At 38.2% G+C, this 6,507-nt stretch overlaps 1 pseudogene; it reads right to left on the bottom strand.

Annotated features, from left to right (window-relative positions):
* Positions 1-535: 535 nt before the first annotated feature.
* LOC143541402 (uncharacterized) lies at positions 536-6,302 on the bottom strand (annotated as a pseudogene).
* Between the last annotated feature and the right edge of the window lie 205 nt (positions 6,303-6,507).

Below are 6,507 nucleotides of genomic sequence, written 5' to 3' on the forward strand. Positions count from 1 at the left end.
CACATGCATGTATTTAACGAGAAATTAATGGTTAGTGTAAATGATGTAATTTGTAACACACTGATTATATAAGAGATGTCTAGTGTGGTTAGTAAACATTAAGAATCAAACACGTAACGAGCAATATACAATTGTATTCCCCATACCCTTAAATCAATAATTCTTGCATAACACTAACTATAACTAGCCTATTAAAGGTCAAAAAATCCATTGTACATTCATTTACATTCGATATACAATCATTTCAAGCTTTCATCCTTCACTAAAGATTGAGGAGGCTGTTTTTGTATTGAGATTTACAACAATTTACATTCATATATCAACATGATCATGTTCTTCTTTACTCTCAACATACGGTACAACGGCAAGGGTGCTGCTACACTGCTACCCTCTCCTTTTCCTAATCAAAAGTAACAAATCATCAGCAAATGCGTGTTGTGTCTCGGTGAAATTTATTTCACCGTCACATAAATTTGTATCTTTTTAGTGTGGATATATAAAATACCTTTTATATCCGGAAAAGAAGACATATGGATCAGTCATCATCTGAACTTGAACTGGAACTGGAACTGGAACTAAACGAATCCACGCGTCTCATAGCAATGGTGGGAATAAGTCGTTGGTGTGGAACACGAAATGGGACCTTTTCCATTTCTGAAGCTTTTCCACTCGTTTCCACAACGTCTTTCTTTTGACTCGCAGGTTGTGAATCATCAGTTTCCTGTGTCTTATGTTGTAACTCGTCATCTTCCTCCTCTTTCCCGTGTTGTGCATCACTATTTTCCTCTGTCCTAAGTTGCACATCATTTTCATCCGTCCTAGGTTGTAAATTCCCATTTTCACGCGTCTCGTGTTGCACATCATCAGTTTCATGTGTCCTAGGTGATGAAGCATCTTCTGACCTTGAGCTCGAACTAAACGAATCCACACGCCTCATAGCAATGGCGGGAATAGCTCGGTGTGGAACACGAAATGGGACCTTCTCGATCTCCGAAGCTTTCCCACTCGTTTCCTCAACATCTTTGTTTTGACTCGCAGGTTGTGAATCATCAGTTTCCTGTGTCTTATGTTGTAACTCGTCGTCTTCCTCCTCTTTCCCAGCTTGTACATCATTATTTTCCATTGTCCTAGGTTGTACATCATTGCTTTCCTCTGTCCTAAGTTGTAAATCCCCATTGTCACACGTCTCGTGTTGCACATCATCAGTTTCATGTAACCTAGGTGATGAAGCATCCTCTGCTTGTTTCATCCTAGGTTCTGGAACATCTGTTCTTTGTGTTATTATAGGTTCCGAAACATCTGTTGTCTCAGATGATGAAATGTCTTTCTTTTCTGTCTGCTTAGATGGCGAAACATCTTCTGTTTGTGTAATCCTAGGTTCTGAAACATCTGTTGTTTGTGCCACACCAGATTCTTTACCATCTTTCGACTCGGCCGGCAAAACATCTTTCATTTCTGTCTTCGGGGACGCGTCTTTCTTAATAGTCATCTTAATCGATCTTACAAGAGGATTATTCTTAATCTCTTTACAAACTTTATCCAAAATTATTAAAAAATCGCGAACAATCACAAATAATCTCAACCCTTCATCCTTTCCCGCCTGCCCATGAAAATAGTCCGCAGTGTCCTTTACAAGCGCCATTATTCTCTTTTCTTCCTCAAGCATCCACATCACATCCTTCTCAGCACCTTTTGCAAAATTAGCCAAAATAACTGAAAACTCGTCCTCGTCATCATCACCATTCTCTTGACCTGTGTTCTTCAAATCTGTGTTTAAAAACTCGCGCGCTTTGATAAGCGCGTGTCCAAATTTGGAAACCGTGCCAGTCAACCCTTCGGCATCAAGAATGGCGGCTTTCTTGACATCATCAAGTTCACTGCTCAAACTGGAAACCACTTGAAGTCCAAGGTTGCGATAATATTCATCGGAATCTTGAGAACTGTTGGCGGATTCTTCTAGAAGTTCATCGGAAGTTAAGCTGAAGGATCTTTTGGTTTGGGCCGTTTTAGCGGCCCGTATGCCTTCAGCTCGGATGATTTCAAGGACTACAAAATGTAAAAGAGTTGTTTTTCCGTCCACGCCTTTTACATCTGAAAGTTTTAAGAGTGTGTCAAGTTTAAATGCTTGTGCACTCCCGCGGAACGTTCCATCGTTCATACGGTTCCCAGTTTTTAAAACCGCTTCCAGGAGTTTAAGGAATAATCGGCTTTTCCTAAGTTGTATACATGCAGCCTGTACAAACAACCATAAAATCAGACAAATAGATAATAAAACAAAAGAATAAAGCAAAATTGAACAAAAGTTTGACCTCTAATGTTTGGAAGGACTCCTTAATGACATCTTGTTCTTCTTGAAGCGTGCACATAAAAAGTAACGACTCAAGCCGTCTGAACGCAAATGGAATTTCCACTAAGTGTTTTAAAAACCGATCTGCAGCTCCAAGGCGAGACATGTCCCCGTCATACAGCCTTAGCTTCAACTCTTCTTCTCCATTGGTGCCATTTTTAATAGAGTTTGAATAAGTTCTACCGGGAGCTCACTTCCTAATTACATTTATAACCGTTTTTAGAAGAAAAAAATGATAAACAATAAAACACAATCTCAAGTAGAAATTAATTCTTTTAGAGCTTGTGAAGACCATTTTGAGCCGTGTACTCATGAATGGGTCGAATCAGGTCATGTTTTATCTCAAATGGGTTATAAACACCCTCTAAACTTCTAAAACGTTTAATTCATAATATATAATGTTGCTTTAGTTTTACTGCTATTGTAATCACAACCAACATATTACTATTTATAGATCTTGTATTTCCTAAAAGACAAAAAGTGTTTGTGGGTGGGCCCGTTTCTACCGTCCTAAAAAACAGAAACTGCGTAGACCTTTCACGGTAATTGAAATTTAGGCCCAAATTCATTATTTTGGGCCACTTTTTTTGGCCCAAAAGTTTCAAGCCCAAGTGGCAAAACCGGACCGAACCAAACCCATTGTGAAAACAGAAAAAACCAAAAACCGGCCTATGCACACCCCTACTTTTACCGGACCCACCCAACTCCCACGTGTGGCCGCTGTTATTTACTATATATATTTCTTATAATAAGTGAAAGAATTACCTTCTTTAAGCGCATCACAAACTTCATTTGTTGTCACATTCAGTGCTTTTAGAAGAATGGACAAATTTTGGGCCTTCTTCGGATCAATAATTTGAACCAAATTCGAAGAGGGGTCTAGTGATGAACTCTTCTTGTTGTTGTTGTTGTTACCTTTTTTTTTCTCAGTATGAGCACTATATCCAAATAAATTTTCAATCATCTCTTCATTAAACCTGTTAATTAAAAAAACACGTCATATTTCAGAAGCTTATTTCTTTATAAAAACTTACAACTAGCATGAAGAATTATATTTCTTTTTTTTTTTAACTAAGGTTATTCTGGTCATTTTTTAAAAAAACTTAACAGAAAAGTTAGCCTCTATTCATCTTAAGGACCAAACGTATTTTTTTAAACTTGGGGGTCGAAACCAGAATCTGGACATACCACAGAGGCCATCTTTATAATATGTTATAAAAACTATGAACCGCAACTTACTGGAACGACCCGGCTCGAATTTGACTCCAAACCATTGCTTGATCAGGGTTAGCCATGTTAACCTTATCCCAGAAGAACGGCTTTAGCTTCGCTTTGTTAGCATCATCACCATCAACCTCACCAGGTTCAGATGAATTAGAGCGGGCAGATTTAAACCCTGGACCAGGCGGCTTAGGTGGCGGTCGGCCGCCACTTGGCGGAGGTGGTGGGGCTGGACCTTTCTTCAAAGGTGGCGGCGCTTTTCCAGATGACGGCGGTGGTGGTGGCGGTGGGGCAGCAGAAGGTGGTGGTTTAGCTGTTGGAGGCCGCCTGCCCGAAGGAACTCGGGCAGGCGGCACTGGAACTGAAACTGCAGCGACAGGTGATCGGTTAGGTGGAGAATGAGTGTTGGCAGGTGGACATTGGACGGTTAGATCGGTTCTGCCAGGTGGGGTCTTTAGAGCCAAATCTGGTCTGCCAGGTGGCGGTTTTAGAGGGGCTATTCCAGAAGCGGTTAATATTCCGGGTGGTGGTTCTAATGGGATACCTAATGACACACTTGAATTTAAAGATGAGTTTATTTTTTGTAGGTCTGAAGTGGTGGTACCAAACGATTGATTACCGATGATTGTAGGATCTTTAATGGAGTTTTGTATGTTGTATGAAGATTTTTGTGAAGATCCTGGAAGATTAACAATTTAACATCATATTAATATCCAACATGCAAACAAACTTGAATCGTGTAGATAATATGATCAAAGATTGCATAAAAGTTGAGCTTTTGATGTGAGTCTTGGGCATTTTGCACAAGTTGGAAAAAATTCAACTTGATCAAACTTTAAGGACACAATAACTTATACGGCTACCTTAAATCGAAAATTTTGAAACTTTTGGAGTTATTATCAATATTTTGAAAGTTTAATGGTTTTGTTCTCATTATACGGGTTACCTTAAGTCAAAAATCTTGAAACTTTTGAGAGTTTTTATCAATCTTTTGAAGTTTAATGGGGTTCTTTTTTCCATTAAACAGGTTACCTTAAATAAAAAATCTTGAAAGTTTGAGAGGTTTTATCAATCTTTTGAAAGTTAAATGGTTTTTTTCCCCCATTATACAGGTTGCCATTAATCGAAAATCTTGAAACTTTGAGAGTTTATATCAGTCTTTAAAAGCTTAATGGTGTTTCCCATTAACGGGTTACCTTAACTCAAAACTCTAGAAACTTTGAGAATTTTTACCGATCTTTTGAAAAACGGTTTTTAAGGATATACTGATATGCCCGTTACAAAAACCAGAAACCACTCCAAACGGGCCACTGGAGTTACTTTTTTATGCAATAACTTGTTAAAAAAATTACCATTCAAAAACTCGCGTCTACTCAAGCTCAAAAGAGGCTTTTCATCATTTTGCACCCCACCATAAGTCTTTGTATACCAACAAAAGATCAGGGTAGCAAGAAAAAACGTAATAGCTGCAGTAGAAACAACAACGATAATAATTGTTGTACTATCAATGCCGCCACCCGTTTCTGCTTTAGAAACAATAAACGGAATGGGTTCTGTTTCTTTATCCAAAGAAGAACTGTCGCGTTCTTCAGCCAACTTGCGTCTTATAGGAACAGCATTTGGCCTTCTAATATTATTGTTATGATCCTTCAAACAGTCGATTATAGCTTGATCAATGTCGTTATATTGAAGATCTTGAAGAGCTTCTGCTGATCCACAATCAACAAATAACTGTTCAATCTGCAAGATACCATAATCCAATGTGGTTGAAGCAAAACAACAAACATTTGGTGGGCATGAAAGTAAGTTAAAAATTAAGCTATTTGAACCAATCTTGACAGCAATTTATGGATGTAATCAAGTAATCAACACCAATAACTATACATATTTACATCTAAAGTTTCATGAAATAAACAAAAATCAAACTGCCTTTTGGTAATGGGGTGTAAACGAGCCTAGCCAAGCCGAGACCGAGTTCGACTAGGCTCGAGCTCCGCTTGAGCATATGAGATTTCTCCATTGCATCTATCGACTGAACAAAGTAACTTCCCCTTAAAGGCAGCGATTCGGTTGGTTTGCTATTGATATAGATTAAAGACCGAACCTTTCTGCGAAAGCGTTACGGAAATGATCTACCTTTCGAATTTTGATCTTGACATGTCGGTGTCTTGACTTACAAGAGCTCGAGCCTCAAGCTTGGCTCATTTTGAGCTCTTCTTCTAAAGCTCGAGGTTTATTTTTATTAATTAATATAACACATATTTAACTAATTTAATATACTTCAAAAAACCTTAAATAAATAAACGGGGTTTATTTGAGGCTCGTCTTGTTTGGAGATCTTTATCAATCCACTAAGCTCGTTTGCACCCCTAGCCATAACGAAATGTGGGTGAAGCAAAACAACAAACAGCTATATGAAGCTATCTTAAGAGCAACACATGGAAGTAACTATGTATTGACATCTAAAGTTGATGAAAGAAAGAAAGAAAAAATCAAAGTATCATTTGGTGATTGTGGGTGAAAGACGCAAAAGAACAAACACCTGGTGGGCATGAGGAAATAAACAAAAAATAAAGCTTAAATGAGGAAAAAGAGAGTGGGTACCGACCGTTGTTTCGTCCTGATTCTGATTCTGATTCTGATTCTCCATTGGTGCTGTTGTTGGTGTTGCCAAAGGGAAAAGTATAACAATTAGAACAATTGCAATGAATGAAACCATCCCTTCGGCGCCCATTCTTTTATTTAATTATTATAATTATAAATCAGCAGCAATGTGGGTGCAATGATCATCGTCGGGGAATATCGAATTCTGGGTTTCCTCATTCAAATTACGACGGATATGAATTTGGTTAGGTTTTTAAAATAAAACCTTGAATATATATATATATAGGTTTGGATGAATTGAATTAGATGGATATGTATGTATCTCTTGACGATTG

The sequence above is a fragment of the Bidens hawaiensis genome, unplaced genomic scaffold (assembly GCF_021521415.1).
Source record: "Bidens hawaiensis isolate Kalapana, Puna unplaced genomic scaffold, B.hawaiensis_p1.1 tig00012581_1, whole genome shotgun sequence".
Lineage (NCBI taxonomy): Eukaryota > Viridiplantae > Streptophyta > Magnoliopsida > Asterales > Asteraceae > Bidens > Bidens hawaiensis.